Here is an 18,348-nt window from a genome sequence, read left to right as displayed (position 1 = left end):
AAGCTTGTGTTTCCTTATTTATTTTCATTTTGGATGATCTGTCCATTGGTGAAAGTGGGGTGTTAAAGTCCCCTACTATGATTGTGTTGCTGTCGATTTCTCCTTTTATGGCTGTTAGTACTTGCCTTATGTATTGAGGTGCTCCTATGTTGGGTGCATAAATATTTACAATTGTTATACCTTCCTCTTGGATCGATCCCTTGATCATTATATAGTGTCCTTCTTTGTCTCTTGTAATAGTCTTTATTTTAAAGTCTATTTTGTCTGATATGAGAATTGCTACTCCAGCTTTCTTTTGATTTCCATTTGCATGGAATATCTTTTTCCATCCCCTCACTTTCAGTCTGTATGTGTCTCTAGGTCTGAAGTGGGTCTCTTGTAGACAGCATATATATGGGTCTTGTTTTTGTATCCATTCAGCCAGCCTGTGTCTTTTGGTGGGAGCATTTAATCCATTTACATTCAAGGTAATTATCGATATGTATGTTCCTATTCCCATTTTCTTAAATGTTTTGGGTTTGTTATTGTAGGTGTTTTCCTTCTCTTGTGTTTCTTGCCTAGAGAAGTTCCTTTAGCATTTGTTGTAAAGCTGGTTTGGTGGTGCGGAGCTCTCTCAGCTTTTGCTTGTCTGTAAAGGTTTTAATTTCTCCATCACATTTGAATGAGATCCTTGCTGGGTAGAGTAATCTTGGTTGTAGGTTCTTCTCCTTCATCACTTTAAGTATATCCTGCCACTCCCTTCTGGCTTGCAGAGTTTCTGCTGAAAGATCAGATGTTAACCTTATGGGGATTCCCTTGTGTGTTATTTGTTTTTTTTCCCTTGCTGCCTTTAATATGTTTTCCTTATATTTAATTTTTGACAGTTTGATTAATATGTGTCTTGGCGTGTTTCTCCTTGGGTTTATCCTGTATGGGACTCTCTGTGCTTCCTGGACTTGATTAACTATTTCCTTTCCCATATTAGGGAAGTTTTCAACTATAATCTCTTCAAATATTTTCTCAGTCCCTTTCTTTTTCTCTTCTTCTTCTGGGACCCCTATAATTCGAATGTTGGTGCGTTTAATGCTGTCCCAGAGGTCTCTGAGACTGTCCTCAGTTCTTTTCATTCTTTTTTCTTTATCCTGCTCTGCAGTAGTTATTTCCACCATTTTATCTTCCAGGTCACTTATCCTTTCTTCTGCCTCAGTTATTCTGCTATTGATCCCATCTAGAGTATTTTTAATTTCATTTATTGTGTTTTTCATCATTGCTTGATTCCTCTTTAGTTCTTCTACGTCCTTGTTAAATGCTTCTTGCATTTTGTCTATTCTATTTCCAAGATTTTGGATCATCCTTACTATCATTATTCTGAATTCTTTTTCAGGTAGACTACCTATTTCCTCTTCATTTGTTAAGTCTAGTGTGTTTTGACCCTGCTCCTTCATCTGCTGTGTGTTTTTCTGTCGTCTCATTTTGCTTATCTTACTGTGTTTGGGGTCTCCTTATCACAGGTTGCAGGTTTGTAGTTCCCGTTGTTTTTGGTATCTGTCCCCAGTGGCTAAGGTTGGTTCAGTGGGTTGTGTAGGCTTCCTGGTGGAGGGAACTAGTGCCTGAGCTCTGGTGGATGAGGCTGGATCTTGTCTTTCTGGTGGGCACGTCCACGTCTGGTGGTGTATTTTGGGGTGTCTGTGGCCTTATTATGATTTTAGGCAGCCTCTCTGCTAATGGATGAGGCTGTGTTCCTGTCTTGCTAGTTGTTTGGCATAGGGTGTTCAGCACTGTAGTTTGCTGGTCATTGAGTGATGCTGGGTCTTGATGTTGAGATGGAGATCTCTGAGAGATTTTTGCCGTTTGGTATTACGTGGAGCTGGGAGGTCTCTTGTGGACCAGTGTCCTGAAGTTGGCTCTCCCACCTCCGAGGTACGGCCCTGATGCCTGGCTGAAGCACCAAGAGCCTTTCGTCCACACGGCTCAGAGTAAAAGGGAGAAAAAAATAGAAAGAAAGAAAGAAAGGAAGGAAGGAAGGAAGGAAGGAGGAAGGAAGGAAGGAAGGAAGGAAGGAAGGAAGGAAGGAAGGAAAGAAAGAAAGAAAGAAAGAAAAGAAAGAAAGAAGCTATAATATAGTGAAGTAAAATAAAGCTATTGTAAAGCAAAGCTATACAGACAAAATCTCCCCCAGAAGCATATACATATACACTCACAAAAAAAAAAGGAAAAGGGGAAAAATTAATATATCCTGCTCCCAAAGTCCACCTCCTGAATTTGGGATGATTCGTTGTCTATTCAGGTATTCAACAGATGCAGGCACATCAAGTTGTTTGTGGAGTTTTAATCCGCTTCTTCTGAGGCTGCTGGGACAGATTTCCCCTCCTCTTCTCTGTTCGCACAGCTCCTGGGGATCAGCTTTGGATTTGGACCCGCCTCTGCGTGTAGGTCGCCTGAGGGCGTCTGTTCCCCGCCCAGACAGGACGGGGTTAAAGGAGCAGCTGCTTCGGGGACTCTGGCTCACCCAGGCTGCGGGGAGGGAGGGGTACAGAGGAGGCGGGGCGAGCCTGCGGCGTCAGAGGCCGGCGTGACGTTGCAGCAGCCTGAGGCGCGCAGTGCGTTCTCCCGGGGGATGTTGTCCCTGGATCACGGGACCCTGGCAGCGGCGGGCTGCACGGGCTCCCGGGAGGGGCGGTGTGGAGAGTGACCTGTGCTCGCACACAGGCTTCTTGGAGGCGGCAGCAGCAGCCCCAGCGTCTCACGCCCGTCTCTGGGGTCCGCGCTGATAGCCGCGGCTCGCGCCAGTTTCTGGAGTTCGTTTAGGTGGCGCTCTGAATCCCCTCTCCTTGCGCGCCGCGAAACAAAGAGGCAAGAAAAAGTCTTTTGCCTCTTCGGCAGCTGCAGACTTTTTCCCGGTCTCCCTCCCAGCCAGCTGTGGTGCGCTAACCCCTTCAGGCTGTGTTCACGCCGCCAACCCCAGTCCTCTCCCTGCGATCCGACTGAAGCCCGAGCCTCCGCTCCCAGCCCCGCCCGCCCCGGCGGGGGGAGCAGACAAGCCTCTCGGGCTGGTGAGCGCTGCTCGGCGCCGAGCCTCTGTGCGGGAGTCTCTCCGTTTTTCCCTCTGCGCCCCTGTTGCTATGGGATCCGCGCTGTTAGCTGCGGCTCGCGCCCGTCTCTGAAGTTCGTTTAGGCGGCGCTCTGAATCCCCTCTCCTCGCGCACCAGGAAACAGGGAAGAAAAAGTCTCTTGCCTCTTCGGCAGCTGCAGACTTTTTCCCGGACTCCCTCCCGGCTAGCTGTGGTGCACTAACCCCTTCAGGCTGTGTTCACGCCGCCAACCCCAGTCCTCTCCCTGCTACCGAAGCCCGAGCCTCAGCTCCCAGCCCCGCCCGCCCCGGCGGCTGAGCAGACAAGCCTCTCGGGCTGGTGAGTGCTGGTCAGCGCCGAGCCTCCGTGCGGGAAGTGCGGGAATCTCTCCGCTTTGCCCTCCGCACCCCTGTGGCTGCGCTCTCCTCCGTGGCTCCGAAGCTTCCCCCCTCTGCCACCCGCAGTCTCTGCCCGCGAAGGGGCTTCCTAGTGCGTGGAAATCTTTCCTCCTTCACAGCTCCCTCCCACTGGTGCAGGTGCCGTCCCTATTCTTTTGTCTCTGTTATTTCTTTTTTCTTTTGCCCTACCCAAGTACGGGGGGAGTTTCTTGCCTTTTGGGAGGTCTGACGTTTTCTGCCAGCGTTCCGTGGGTGTTCTGTAGGAGCAGTTCCACGTGTAGATGTATTTCTGCTGTATCTGTGGGAAGGAAGGTGATCTCCGCGTCTTACTCTTCCGCCATCTTCTCTCCTCTCTCATTGTAGTTTTGATTTGCATTTCTCTAATGATTAATGATGTTGAGCATTCCTTCATCTGTTTGTTGGCAATATGTATATCTTCTTTGGAGAAATGTCTATTTAAGACTTCTGCCCATTTTTGGATTGGATTGTTTGTTTTTTTGTTATTGAGCTGCATGAGCTGCTTGTAAATTTTGGAGATTAATCCTTTGTCAGTTGCTTCATTTGCAGATATTTTCTCCCATTCTGAGGGTTGTCTTTTGGTCTTGTTTATGGTTTCCTTTGCTGTGCAAAAGCTTTTAAGTTTCATTAGGTCCCATTTGTTTATTTGTGTTTTTATTTCCATTTCTCTAGGAGGTGAGTCAAAAAGGATTTTGCCGTGATTTATGTCATAGAGTGTTCTGCCTATGTTTTCCTCTAAGAGTTTGATAGTGTCAGGCCTTACACTTAGGTCTTTAATCCATTTTGAGTTTATTTTTGTGTATGGTGTCAGGGAGTCTTCTAATTTCATACTTTTGCATGTACCTGTCCAGTTTTGCCAGCACCACTTATTGAAGAGACTGTCTTTCCTCCACTGTATATGCTTGCCTCCTTTATCAAAGATAAGGTGACCATATGTGCATGGGATTATCTCTGGGCTTTCTATCTTGTTCTATTAATCTATATTTCTGTTTTTGTGCCAGTACCATACTGTCTTGATTACTGTAGCTTTGTAGTATAGTCTGAAGTCAGGGAGCCTGATTCCTCCAGCTCCATTTTTCTTTCTCAAGATTGCTTTGGCTATACGGGGTCTTTTGTGTTTCCATACAAATTGTGAATTTTTTTGTTCTAGTTCTGTTAAAAATGCCAGTGGTAGTTTGATAGGGATTGCATTGAATCTGTAGATTGCTTTGGGTAGTAGAGTCATTTTCACAATGTTGATTCTTCCAATCCAAGAACATGGTATATCTCTCCATCTATTTGTATCATCTTTAATTTCTTTCATCAGTGTCTTATAGTTTTCTGCATTCAGGTCTTTTGTCTCCTTAGGTAGGTTTATTCCTAGATATTTTATTCTTTTTGTTGCAATGGTAAATGGGAGAGTTTTCTTAATTTCACTTTCAGATTTTTCATCATTAGCGTATAGGAATGCCAGAGATTTCTGTGCATTAATTTTGTATCCTGCTACTTTAAAAAAATTCATTGATTAGCTCTAGTAGTTTTCTGGTAGCACCTTTAGGATTCTCTATGTAGAGTATCATGTCATCTGCAAACAGTGACTGTTTTACTTCTTCTTTTCTGATTTGGATTCCTTTTATTTCTTTTTCTTCTCTGATTGCTGTGGCTAAAACTTCCAAAACTATGTTGAATAATAGTGGTGAGACTGGGCAACCTTGTCCTGTTCCTGATCTTAGTGGAAATGGTTTCAGTTTTTCACCATTGAGGACGATGTTGGCTGTGGGTTTGTCATATATGGCCTTTATTATGTTGAGGAAGTTCCCTCTATGCCTACTTTCTGCAGGGTTTTTATCATAAATGGGTGTTGAATTTTGTCAAAAGCTTTCTCTGCATCTATTGAGATGATCATATGTTTTTTCTCCTTCAATTTGTTAATATGGTGTATCACGTTGATTAATTTGCATATATTGAAGAATCTTTGCATTCCTGGAATAAACCCCACTTGATCATGGTTTATGATCCTTTTAATGTGCTGTTGGATTCTGTTTGCTAGTATTTTATTGAGGATTTTTGCATGTATGTTCATCAGTGATATTGACCTGTATTTTTCTTTCTTTGTGACATCTTTGTCTGGTTTTGGTATCAGGGTGATGGTGGCCTCATAGAATGAGTTTGGGAGTGTTCCTCCCTCTGCAACATCTTGGAAGAGTTTGAGAAGGATAGGTGTTAGCTCTTCTCTAAATGTTTGATAGAATTCACCTGTGAAGCCATCTGGTGCTGGGCTTTTGTTTGTTGAAATATTTTTAATCACAGTTTCAATTTCAGTGCTTGTGTTTGGTCTGTTCATATTTTCTTTCTTCCTGGTTCAGTTTGGCAGGTTGTGTATTTCTAAGAATGTGTCCCTTTCTTCCAGATTGTCCATTTTATTGGCATAGAATTGCTTGTAGTAATCTCTCATGATCGTTTGTATTTCTGCAGTGTCAGTTATTACTTCTTTTTCATTTCTAATTCTATTGATTTGAGTCTTCTCCCTTTTTTTCTTGATGAGTCTGGCCAATGGTTTATCAATATTGTTTATCTTCTCAAAGAATCAGCTTTTATTTTTATTGATCTTTGCTATTGTTTCCTTCATTTCTTTTTCATTTATTTCTGATCTGATCTTTATGATTTCTTTCCTTCTGCTAATTTTGGGGTTTTTTATTCTTCTTTCTCTAATTGCTGCAGGTGCAAGGTTAGGTTGTTTATTTGAGATGTTTCCTGTTTCTAAAGGTAGGATTGTATTGCTATAAACTTCCCTCTAAGAACTGCTTTTGCTGTATCCCATAGGATTTGGGTCGTTGTGTCTCCATTGTCATTTGTTTCTAGGTATTTTTTGATTTCCCCTTTGATTTCTTCAGTGATCACTTGGTTATTAAGTAGTGTATTGTTTAGCCTCCATGTGTTTGTATTTTTTACAGATCTTTTCCTGTAATTGATATCTAGTCTCATAGCATTTTGGTCAGAAAATATACTTGATATGATTTCAATTTTCTTAAATTTACCAAGGCTTGATTTGTGACCCAAGATATGATTTATCCTGGAGAATGTTCCATGAGCATTTGAGAAAAATGTGTATTTTGTTGTTTTTGGATGGAATGTCCTGTAAATATCAATTAAGTCCATCTTGTTTAATGTATCATTTAAAGCTTCTGTTTCCTTATTTATTTTCATTTTGGATGATCTGTCCATTGGTGAAAGTGGAGTGTTAAAGTCTCCTACTATGATTGTATTACTGTCAATTTCCCCTTTTATGGCTGTTAGTATTTGCCTTATGTATTGAGGTGCTCCTATGTTGGGTGCATAAATATTTACAATTGTTATACCTTCCTCTTGGATCGATCCCTTGATCACTATATAGTGTCCTTCTTTGTGTCTTGTAATAGTCTTTATTTTAAAGTCTATTTTGTCTGATATGAGAATTGCTACTCCAGCTTTCTTTTGATTTCCATTTGCATGGAGTAACTTTTTCCATCCCCTCACGTTCAGTCTGTATGTGCCCCTAGGTCTGAAGTGGGTCTATGGTAGACAGCATATATATGGGTCTTATTTTTGCATCCATTCAGCCAGTCTGTGTCTTTTGGTGAGAGCATTTAATCCATTTACATTTAAGGTAATTATCAATGTGTATGTTACTATTCCTATTTTCTTAATTGTTTTGTGTTTGTTATTGTAGGTCTTTTCCTTCTCTTGTGTTTCTTGCCTAGAGAAGTTCTTTTAGCATTTGTTGTAAAGCTGGTTTGCTGGTGCTGAACTCTCTCAGCTTTTGCTTGTTTGTAAAGGTTTTAATTTCTCCATCAAATCTGAATGAGATCATTGCTGGGTAGAATAATCTTGGTTGTAGGTTTTTCTCCTTCATTACTTTAAATATGTCCTGCCACTCCCTTCTGGCTGGCAGAGTTTCTGCTGAAAGATCAGCTGTTAACCTTATGGGGATTCCCTTGTGTGTTATTTGTTGTTTTTCCCTTGCTGCTTTTAATATGTTTTCTTTGTATTTAATTTTTGATAGTTAATATGTGTCTTGGCGTGTTTCTCCTTGGATTTATCCTCTGTGGGACTCTCTGTGCTTCCTGGATTTGATTAACTATTTCCTTTCCCATATTAAGGAAGTGTTCAACTATAATCTCTTCAAATATTTTCTCAGTCCCTTTCTGTTTCTCTTCTTCTTCTGGGACCCCTATAATTTGAATGTTGGTCCATTTAATGTTGTCCCAGAGGTCTCTGAGACTGTCCTCAGTTATTTTCATTCTTTTTTCTTTATTCTGCTCTGCAGTAGTTATTTCCACTATTTTATCTTCCAGGCCACTTATCCGTTTTTCTGCCTCAGTTATTCTGCTATTGATCCCTTCTAGAGTATTTTTAATTTAATTTATTGTGTTGCTCATCATTGCTTGTTTCCTCTTTAGTTCTCCTAGGTCCTTGTTAAATGTTTCTTGCATTTTGTCTATTCTATTTCCAAGATTTTGGATCATCTTTCCTATCATTATTCTGAATTCTTTTTCAGGTCGACTGCCTATTTCCTCTTCATTTGTTAGGTCTGGTGGGTTTTTACCTTGCTGCTTCATCTGCTGTCTGTTTCTCTGTCTTCTCATTTTCTTATCTTACTGTGTTTGGGGTCTCGTTTTCTCAGGCTGCAGGTTCGTAATTCCCATTGTTTTTGTTGTCTGTCCCCAGTGGCTAAGATTGGTTCAGTGGGTTGTGTAGGCTTCCTGTTGGAGGGGACTAGTGCCTCTGTTCTGGTGTCTTGGCCTTCTGGTGGGCAGGTCCACGTCTGGTGGTGTGTTTTGGGGTGTCTGTGACCTTATTATGATTTTAAGCAGCCTGTCACCAAATGGATGGGGCTCTGTTCCTGTCTTGCTCGTTGTCTGGCATGGGGTGTCCAGCACTGTAGCTTGCTCATCATTGAGTGAAGCTGGGTCTTGGTGTTGAGATGGAGATCTGTGGGAGATTTTTGCCTTTTGCTATTGTGTGGAGCTGGGAGGTCTCTTGTGGACCAATGTCCTGAAGTTGGCTCTCCCACCTCAGAGGAACAACACTGACTCCTGGCTGGGACACCAAGAGCCTTTCATTCACATGGTTCAGAGTAAAAGGGAGAAAAAATAGAAAGAAAGAAAGAAAGAAAGAGGATAACATAAAATAAAATAACATAAAATAAGATAAAATAAAATAAAGTTATTAAAATAAAAAATTATTATTAAGAAAAAAAAATTTTAAAGTAAGAAAAATTAAAAATTAAAAAAGAAAAAAAAAAAAAGGACACCAAACCCTAGGACAAATGGTGAAAGCAAAGCTATACAGACAAAATCTCACACAGAAGCATACACATACACACTCACAAAAAGAGGAAAAGGGGAAAAAATAATATATCTTGCTCCCAAAGTCCACCTCATCAATTTGGCATTTGTTTTCTATTCAGGTATTCCACAGATGCAGGTACATCAAGTCATTTGTGGGGCTTTAATCCGCTGCTTCTGAGGCTGCTGGGAGAAATTTCCCTTTCTCTTCTTTGTTTGCACAGCTCCCAGGGTTCAACTTTGGATTTGGCCCCGCCTCTGCGTGTAGGTCGCCTGAGGGCGTCTGTTCTTCCTCAGGACAGGGTTAAAGGAGCAGCTGATTTGGTGGCTCTGGTTCACTCAGGCCGGGGGGATGGGGGGTATGGATGTGGGGCGAGCCTGTGGCGGCAGAGGCCAGCATGACTTTGCATCAGTCTGAGGCACGCAGTGTGTTCTCCCAGGGAAGTTGTCCCTGGATCATGGGACCCTGGTAGTGGCGGGCTGCACAGGCCCCCGGGGTGGGTATGGATAGTGACCTGTGCTTGCACACAGGCTTCTTGGTGGCTGCAGTAGCAGCCTTAGCATCCCAGGCCCGTCTCTGCGTTCCACGCTGATAGCCGCGGCTCGTGCCCATCTCTGGAGCTCGTTTAGGCAGCACTCTTAATCCCCTCTCCTCTTGCACCAGGAAACAAAGAGGCAAGAAAAAGTATTTTGCCTCTTCGGCAGGTCCAAACTTTTTCCCAGACTCCCTCCCAGGTAGCCGTGGCGCACTAGCCCCCTTCAGTCTGTGTTCACGCAGCCAACCCCAGTCCTCTCCCTGCAATCCGACAGAAGCCCGAGACTCAGATCCCAGCCCCCGCCCGCCCCGGCGGGTGAGCAGACATGCCTCTCGGGCTGGTGAGTGCTGGTCGGCACTGATCCTCTGTGCGGGAATCTCTCCGCTTTGCCCTCCACACCCCTGTTGCTGCACTCTCCTCCATGGCTCTGAAGCTTCCCCCTCCACCACCCGCAGTCTCTGCCAGCGAAGGGGCTTCCTAGTGAGGCGGTTTCCTAGTGGAAACCTTTCTTCCTTCACAGCTCCCTCCCACTCACTGGTGCAGGTCCTGTCCCTATTCTTTGTCTCTGTTTTCTCTTTTTTCTTTTACCCTACCCAGGTATGTGGGAATTTCTTGACTTTCAGGAGGTCTGAGGTCTTCTGCCAGTGTTCAGTGTGTGTTCTATAGAAGCAGTTCCACGTGTAGATGTATTTCTGATGTATCCGTGGGGAGGAAGGTGATCTCTGCATCTTACTCTTCTGCCATCTTCTCCTCAAGCCCAGTTCCTCCTCTTTTTCCAGGGTCAAATATATGTTAAGAACTGATTTGCAGTTGTTATAAAGAAGAGAATTTACAAAGCATTTAGCTATTGCTATTGCTTTATTGTTTAGGACATCATAGGGAAAAGGATATAAAATGGGAGTATTTTCATTGTTTATGATCCTCTTCTTATATGGAAAAGTCATCACTGTGTCTATTCTTATAGTTAAATCTTAGAGGCTTTACTGAAAATCGAAGAGCAATAAAAGCAGATGTAGTTTTACTTGAGAAATGTTTATCTTAGCTCCACTTCTCAGGTTGTGTAGACATAGATGGGCATTAAATAACCTAAGGCATTACTGAATTGTTTTACTTCATTTAAATGGTGGCACTCCTGGGAAAAAAAGATGGTTGTGTACACAATCAACAGCACGATTTGCACCCATTTATTTAATTTCCCATTCTGGTCAAATTTTTATTTAAATATCAAAAATATATATAAATCATTAAGAAACATTTGTATCATCAGTTCAGGAGAGTAAAAGTTAGCATCCATAAGAGAGAAAACTAAAAAAAACAAAAAAAATCCTTCAAGATTTAATAGCAGAGAAAGAATTGAAGGATGTAGGGAAGCATTTTTTTTTTTTTTTTTTTACTCCTGATTTGTGAAAAATAAACATTACTGTGTTTATGCAGATGGAATTTCCAATATATTCTTATTATTAGTGAACCTGGGACTGCAGAGATCACATAGGCTAGTCAAGAGGGGGTAAACTTCAGTGCTGAGAATACTTTTAAGAAAGAAAATAAAAGTGTGCTTGTTGAAATCCAGCTTGCACTTGCTTGAGACAGATTTCTAAATAAAGTGGCCACTTTGTGACAGTTGTAGTGAGATTGATGGTACCTGCTGCAGACTGGAGCCCTGGATAAATTTAGGCTATCCCAACAAACACAGAAAAGTGAAATTTTAGTAGCAAAGTAGCAAAGTTTCTGGCCACAAAACCACCTATTAGAACAAACATATAATAAACAAATATTAACAAATATATTCCAAAACTCTAGTAAAAAAATTACTGAAAATGACCAGTTAAGATATCTTATTTCAATGGTTGAGTATTTCCAAAGTCCTCAACACAATTTATTTCACCAAAGGCAAGATTGTAACTAGCAAAACTGAGATACCTACACACTGTGGATGTTTTACCTGGTTTCAAGTCTTCACCTCCAAAATAAAGCAGAAATTGTAGAGATATCTAACTGAGCATATTACCGATGCTCTGAATTTTTGTCTCAACTTTAGCACGGACCTTGAAAATGTATATGAAAATTTTACTTTAGTGTTTATGTGAAAAATTGTAAGCTTTGATGAAATTGTTGCAATTCTTTTAGACATATAAACACATAATAACTGATTATGGAGTCTTTAAAAAGACTGTTTTATGAAAAGTCTTGGTCTAAACCATCCTGGTCTCTTTGATAAATCTCCCAAGGAGAAGAAGGGGCCTACAAGGTCCCCTCGGTCCTTGGGTAGAGTGACCAGTATCATTTCCAATTTAAAACTACATGGTTGCAAAATTCTGGACACTGTCATGAAAGGAAAAGAACAGGGACATGATTAATGTCAGAAACAATCAACATATGTCCACTAAAAAAATTAGTTTGAGTTCTTATTTAACTTTATTTGTTGCAAATCTGGAACATATTCTCTTTACCATCATTATATTGACCCCAAATCATCAATCATATTTTACAAGAAAGATTATTTGAAAAACATATCATTTACATTATAAAAGCAAGGAAATAAAGTATTTAATCAACTCAAGAATTTAAAATTAAATATCATACTAAGCTAACTAAGAAAAACTAATGGGGAGGAAAAAATTATACTTGAGACCAAACTTAGACAATTATTTTAATAAGGACCGTACAATACCAAAATGGACTCAAAAGCCAAAATTGATCAAAATTATGGAAATAACCAGAGAGTTTTAAAACATTTTCAAACTGTTTTAAATAAAAAGAGATAACACAGTTCTATAGGTAGGATCATTAAAACCTTTAAGTAAAAATCATTTCAAAACTATATTTCCATTTGAGGGAGAAAACAACATGATTATAGAAAAAAGATCCTACAACCACACCAAAATCCCCAAATCCAGTGTTGTAGTGCCAAAAATGTATTTGCACTTGGTACATAGGTACTCTTACCCATGGATGTTGGTTTAGGATGGTGGTGGCTGGGACATCTAAGTTTTATTTACATTGTGATAAGTTTAGATTCATCAGGGAATGTAATCAGTCTCTTCCTGTAAAAACTGAGTCACTGTTGGATACAATGTTGTCTTTTCACATTCTGCTCTCCTCTCCTTCCTCTCCAATTCTCTCCTCCAAGGCTTTGACTATGTATTTAGAGAGGTCTTGTGACCTTGAATCAAGAGAGGAAGACTTGAAATATTTGTATTAACAAGGTGTCCTCTGCAGACTTGCTGGACCCTGTTCTGGGGTGCTGGGTTTAGGCTCCTCCTGAACTGATATCTTCTGGAGTAAGACATCATAAAATCTGGCTTTTGGGGAGCATGGTGTTCTGGCACCCACTGCTAGAATCCTTAATCCTGGCCATTAACCTCTGGACTCAAAGTCTTCACACCTCACACACACCCTTCATTTTAATTCCATGCCTCTGCTGGCCCACAGACTTTCTTAATACTTCTCTGTCTCCTTTTATGGTCATTGGACAATTCTGGGTCTTTTTCTCACAATTCTCAGCACATAGGGATCCAGACTGGCTTCTGGCTAACCCTTCTAGTTGCTTTTTGCCGATGCTGCCGCATGGTTACCATGTACTTTTGAGGAAAGTGACCGTGGATCATTAGAGACCTGAAAGTGTGCCAATAGCTCTGGAAGCTCTCAAGTTCCTCAAATAGCTAATGATTCCTACCCCTGTCTCTATGTTCATCCTTCTGGGAAAGTTTGGAATCATAACTCATGTGTGTCTGACCCCTTAGATCTACCTGAATCTTCCTTCTTCTCCCTCAATCTAGTGGAACCAAAAGGCTTAAGCTTTCCCCAAAGCCTTTCAGTCTGGGAAGGACTCCTCCCCACTTTTGTAATATTCTATAGTTACATTAACCAAAGGCTAACTCTTTTTTATGCTGAAAGATGGAACAAAGCATTTCAGAAAATTCTTTTTCTCTGTACTACTCTCTGCCTTCACAAATATGGTCTTGCTAAAGAGGTCATGCGAGTCAGCTTTAAGACTCAAAGCTGATCGATGGACTCTTTCTTCTAGGAACTAAGTAAAGATTTCAGAACATATAGATTTTCCGTGAAGATTAAATGATAAAAAGCAGGTCAAGTCCTTAGCACAGTGTTCACCATATAGTGACCATTCAGTGCACGTTGGCTGCAATGGTTGTTGTGGTTATTCCCCCAATGTCAAGGTGGAAATTCCCAATTGTTTCTTAAAAATCAATTTCTCTGTTCAGAGAATATCTTTGAATATTATTCTGGATATGGTCTTCCCTGGCAATGTTTTGTGCAATGTTTTCTCTCAGACCTTCCCTTTTTCTTCTCTATAAAATCTCTGGATTCCAATGAATCCCTGTGCATATTTCCTCTGCACAATCCTCCTCGATACTCTCCCTTCATACTCTCCCTGCATCTTCCCCTGCCTCCCACCAAACCCTCTGCGCAGACTCACTGGATAGTCCCCCTGCATGCTTTTCCTCCTTTCCAACACCTTCCTAACCTGAACGATCAGAAACAAATTCCACTATACTCTTTTGGATAAAGCTTTTTCCTCCTTCACTCAATTCTAACATCATCTGTAAGAGTTAAACTTTTCTCCTAATAAGTGCTCCTAATTCTTTAGCTCCTTATGTGTTCCTAGTATGATTTCTGCCACCTTTAAAGTTATTTTTTTTCACTTAAAATATTTCATGGTCCCTCCATCTGCTTCTTCCATGGATTCTGTAGCAATTTTATTCTCACACACAAAGAAGTCTGGGTGACAGATTTCTTCTAATGTTATTTGCCTTTGTATTTGAAATTATTTTTCTTAGATATGGCAAAAACTGGGAGGTTGGGAGGTGTGTCCCTAAGTCAAGTCCCACAGGTGACCACTGAGTCTCTTCTTTTACATTTTAGACAATATCAATCTGCTAACTTTCAGAAATCATTGCTTACTAAAGATATAAACCATGGGAAATGAGAATAAGAATTTCCTCAAGGAAATCCAGATAATCCAAATGAATTTTTTCTGTCAAGTGGACCTACCGACCACTCTTAAGTTACCTTTAAAACAAAAGTGAAATATCATCATAGGGAGAGAGTTGCCTGTTATGAGATGAGACTTTCCTCATTCAAGGAATAAACACTCACCATGACAAATGGTTTTGCTGTAGGACATGGGCCTTTAATTTTCTTCTAACATGGAAGTAGCAGTACTTTTTGGGTGTATGTGACAGTGTGTACATGGGATGGGCGAAACCTCAGGAAAAACAAGGCACTGTGTCCCGAAGCATCAATTTGTTCTATGGTGTCATTCAAAATGCCTTTTAAAAAATAGTGATCTCTCTTTTGGTGGAACCAGGCTTCAGAGCTCCCTTCCAAGATGGCCGAAAACAATTCTCCATACAGTAAGTTCCTCACACATCAGACTGCAGTTGTGGTTTCCTTGGTTTGGGGGTGGGGGGGTGGGTTGGGCTGAAAACATAATGGGCTTGTTAGAAGTTGTGGGAGTCCCATTTTTCAAACTTTTAAATAACTGTGCTAGGGTAAGGGAAAATCAGTTTCTCTCATGTAATATGAAAATATGCTGTTTTCTGTGCATCTAAGCATTGGGAATTTCAGAAAGATTCAGGCATGTAAGAACTAAACAATACAAATTATTGTTTAGGGGAGGGAGATGGGAGGAAAAAATAGATGGGAAGAAGAAAAAGGAGAGAGACGCACTAAAAGAAACTAAGGGAGGCATCAAAACGTCCTGAGACCAGAATGTCTTTGGAATCCAAGTAGCTTCCTGATTTCTCTCTCCAGACTGAACTTTTCTCCTGAACTTCCAGCTTTGTCTACCTAACTGCTTACTCGTCTGTAACAGGCATATCAAACTCAACATGTCCCAAACTGAACTCCCGATGTTCAGATCCAAACTCTTCCTCCTATTGTTTTCTTTGCACAAGAAATGTCAATTGTTCATGCAAAAAACCTGGGAAACATCCTTGACCTTGTCTTTCTCTCATAACCTATATCTAATCAGGCTGAAAATTCTATTGGCTCTAACGAAATATTTTAGGGATCTTCTGACCATTTCTTGGACTGTTTCCACCATCGTCACTGGATTATTTTTTTTATAAATCTATTTATTTTATTTACCTTTTTATTTTATTTTTTAAATTTTCGGCTGCATTGGGTCTTTGTTGCTGCACGCGGGCTTTCTCTAGTTGCGGCGAGTGGGGGCTACTCTTAGGTGCGGTGCACAGGCTTCTCATTGCGGTGGCTTCTCTTGTTGCAGAGCACAGGCTCTAGGCGTGTGGGCTTCAGTAGTTGTGGCACGTGGGCTCAGTAGTTGTGGCTTGTGGGCTCTAGAGCTCAGGCTCAGTAGTTGTGGTGCAGGGGCTTAGTTGCTCCGCGGCATGTGGGATCTTCCCAGACCAGGGCTCGAACCTGTGTCCCCTGCATTGGCAGGCGGATTCTTAACCACTGCGACACCAGGGAAGCCCTCGTCACTGGATTATTGCAAGAATTGATCTCTCTGCTTCCATTCTGACCCTGATTTAATCTGTTCTCAACCCTGTAGCCCGTGTGATCTTATCAAACTGTCAGATCAAGTCTTTTATCTACTCCAAACCCCTCGGTGACTTCCCACCATACTAAGAGTCGCAGGCACATGGTCGGAAGAGGTCCTATATAATCTGCCCTGCCTGGGAGGTCTAGGACCTCATCTGTTTCTGTTTTGTTTCCTCTTCTCCAGACTTATAGCCTTCTTGCTCTTCCTATCTATCTTATTTCTCTGTCATTTTTTCCTCATTACTTTGGTCTTATGCATAAAATTCTATCACGGGAATATACCATATTTTACTTATCCATTCTCCTAGCAATGGGCATTCAGTTGCTTCAGCTGTTACTACAAACAGCATTCTGAAAAATGTCATGTAGATGTAGGCAAGAAATGGATTGCAGGGTTACAATTACTTACTATACGTAATTTAAACAATCATACCCTGATTGCCCTACAGATAATCTTAAATAAATTACATTCCACCCAGCTCTCAAGAAGGGTTCTATAAATTAAAAAAAAAAAAAAAGAAAAAGAAAAAATAAATAAATAAATAAAAAATAGTGAAACAAACCACATTATTGTAGATTCAATCAAAAATATACCAGAAGATTTGGAAGCAAAATACAAAAAACTAGAGGGATCTTTTCCTTTCCTTTGAGAGACATTGGACCTCACTCTAAGATCACTCAGAGGTATGTGCTCTCTTGCCCACCCTTTTAATTAAAGTGTTAAGTATGCTTAGTAGAGAATTTTTAGGAATTAATGGATTTAAGAGTATTTAGTAAGCTAAGAATTCAGAGAACTGATGCTAGACTGGCCTACCATTAATTAAATGAGGGCTTACTATTCAGTAGATTTAGAATAAACTCCAAAAGCCAGAGGAAGTTTAAACCACTTCTCCTCTTTTCTCTACTGGTTACGTGACATTATGATTTTAAGTAAAATATTTCTTCAAAGTCCTTATATTTGTAAAATAAATTTTATACAATTCTTCAATACTAAGAGCTGAAGGATACTGCCATTCAATTCTAGGAAATGATTTGCCTTTGTCCAGCCATAGCCATCAGATGCACAAGGTTATAAATTACTACATAAAAATAATGCTGTTCGCATAGCACAGGGAGATCAGCTCGGTGCTTTGTGACTACCTAGAGGGGTGGGATAAGGAGGTTGGGAGGGAGACGCAAGAGGGAGGTGATATGGGGATATATGTATATGTATAGCTGATTCACTTTGTTATAAAGCAGAAACTAACACACCATTGTAAAGCAATTATACTCCAATAAAGATGTTTAAAAAAATGCTGTTTTTGCTATTTATTTTGTACAACATAGTCATTTTATATAATGACCTTGTGGCAGGGCTCTAAATGTGATAGACTGGACCATATTTCCCATCTATCTTCTCTAAGAGAAGTAAATCAGGTAATGCCCGGCTTCCATGTCATGGTTGTTGTGGTATCAATAGAATCCTAAATTCTGAGGCTCAGTTACTCTCAGTGTCCTTTTATCACATCCAAGACACCAACACTCATGAGTAACATGCTTGGGAATGGGAAATGGATCAAGTTGCTTTTATAATTTGCCATAATATATCAGGATTGGACAAAAAAGTGGAATACAATTTGACTGATAAAAATAAACTTGCTGAAATTAGTAACATTAAAGGTGGCTGTGGCTACGGCTTACAAATGAGTGTGCTTGGAAGTTATTTTATTGGAATGTAAATGACTTCAGCTAATGAAGTTGCTGGTCGTGGACAGGGTTCAAGAAATTCAGGTTGAACTTATAAGAAGTCAAGAAACTTCTAATGCAGTATTCTCTGATGCTGTCATGTGTTCTCAAAACAAATATGAAGTGACTGTCTTGGCCTTGGAGAGGTAGAGAAACAGAGCATGAACATTGGGAAGGTGTAGTATGACAAAGAATATACTTGGGTTTTGTCCCATAAAGGCTCAGAAATTCAAAGACTCTAGGAATTTCCTGAGTGAGAAGAATTGCATTGTTATGGCAATGAGGTGGTTCATGCTGAGTTCATTAATAGTTTCTGGATGGGAGCTGGTCACCAGAATAACCAAGAAGGGGATTAGAGGGTTGAGAATTTCAACTGCCAGACCTGTGAGGAAGGGAGAGGGCTGGAGACTGAGTTTAATCCTGTGGCTAATGATTCAATTAATCATGCCTACTAACAAAACTTCAGTAAAAACTCTGGACACTAAAGCTTAATAGAGCTTCCTGGCTGGTGAACACATTCACCTGGTTGGTAAATATTGATGTGCCAAGAGGGTGAAATGCCTTGACTCTGTGGGGTGATGGCACAGAAGCTTTGTGTTTGGAACCCACCCAGACCTTGCCCTATGTGTATTCTTTATGATAACAGTCTAATCTTAAGCGTAGCACTTTCAGTGAGTTCTGTGAGTTGTTCTAGTTAATTATCAAAACTGTGGGGATTGTAGAACATTGAAATTTGTAACTAGTCAGTCAGACACTAACTCTGCCTGGTGATTAGCATCAGAACTCTATT

At 40.8% G+C, this 18,348-nt stretch overlaps 1 long non-coding RNA gene across 1 annotated transcript; it reads right to left on the bottom strand.

Annotated features, from left to right (window-relative positions):
- Positions 1-13,958: 13,958 nt before the first annotated feature.
- Positions 13,959-17,955, bottom strand: LOC309611983. The gene is made up of 2 exons (XR_014234877.1): positions 16,393-17,955; positions 13,959-14,619 (listed from the first exon to the last, which is right to left on the bottom strand). It is a non-coding gene; the product is annotated as an uncharacterized lncRNA (long non-coding RNA).
- Between the last annotated feature and the right edge of the window lie 393 nt (positions 17,956-18,348).

This window comes from Balaenoptera borealis (assembly GCF_965194805.1).
Source record: "Balaenoptera borealis genome assembly, chromosome: 15".
Lineage (NCBI taxonomy): Eukaryota > Metazoa > Chordata > Mammalia > Artiodactyla > Balaenopteridae > Balaenoptera > Balaenoptera borealis.
Note: the sequence above shows the minus strand (reverse complement) of the source record. Positions and strands in the feature narration are given on the sequence as shown.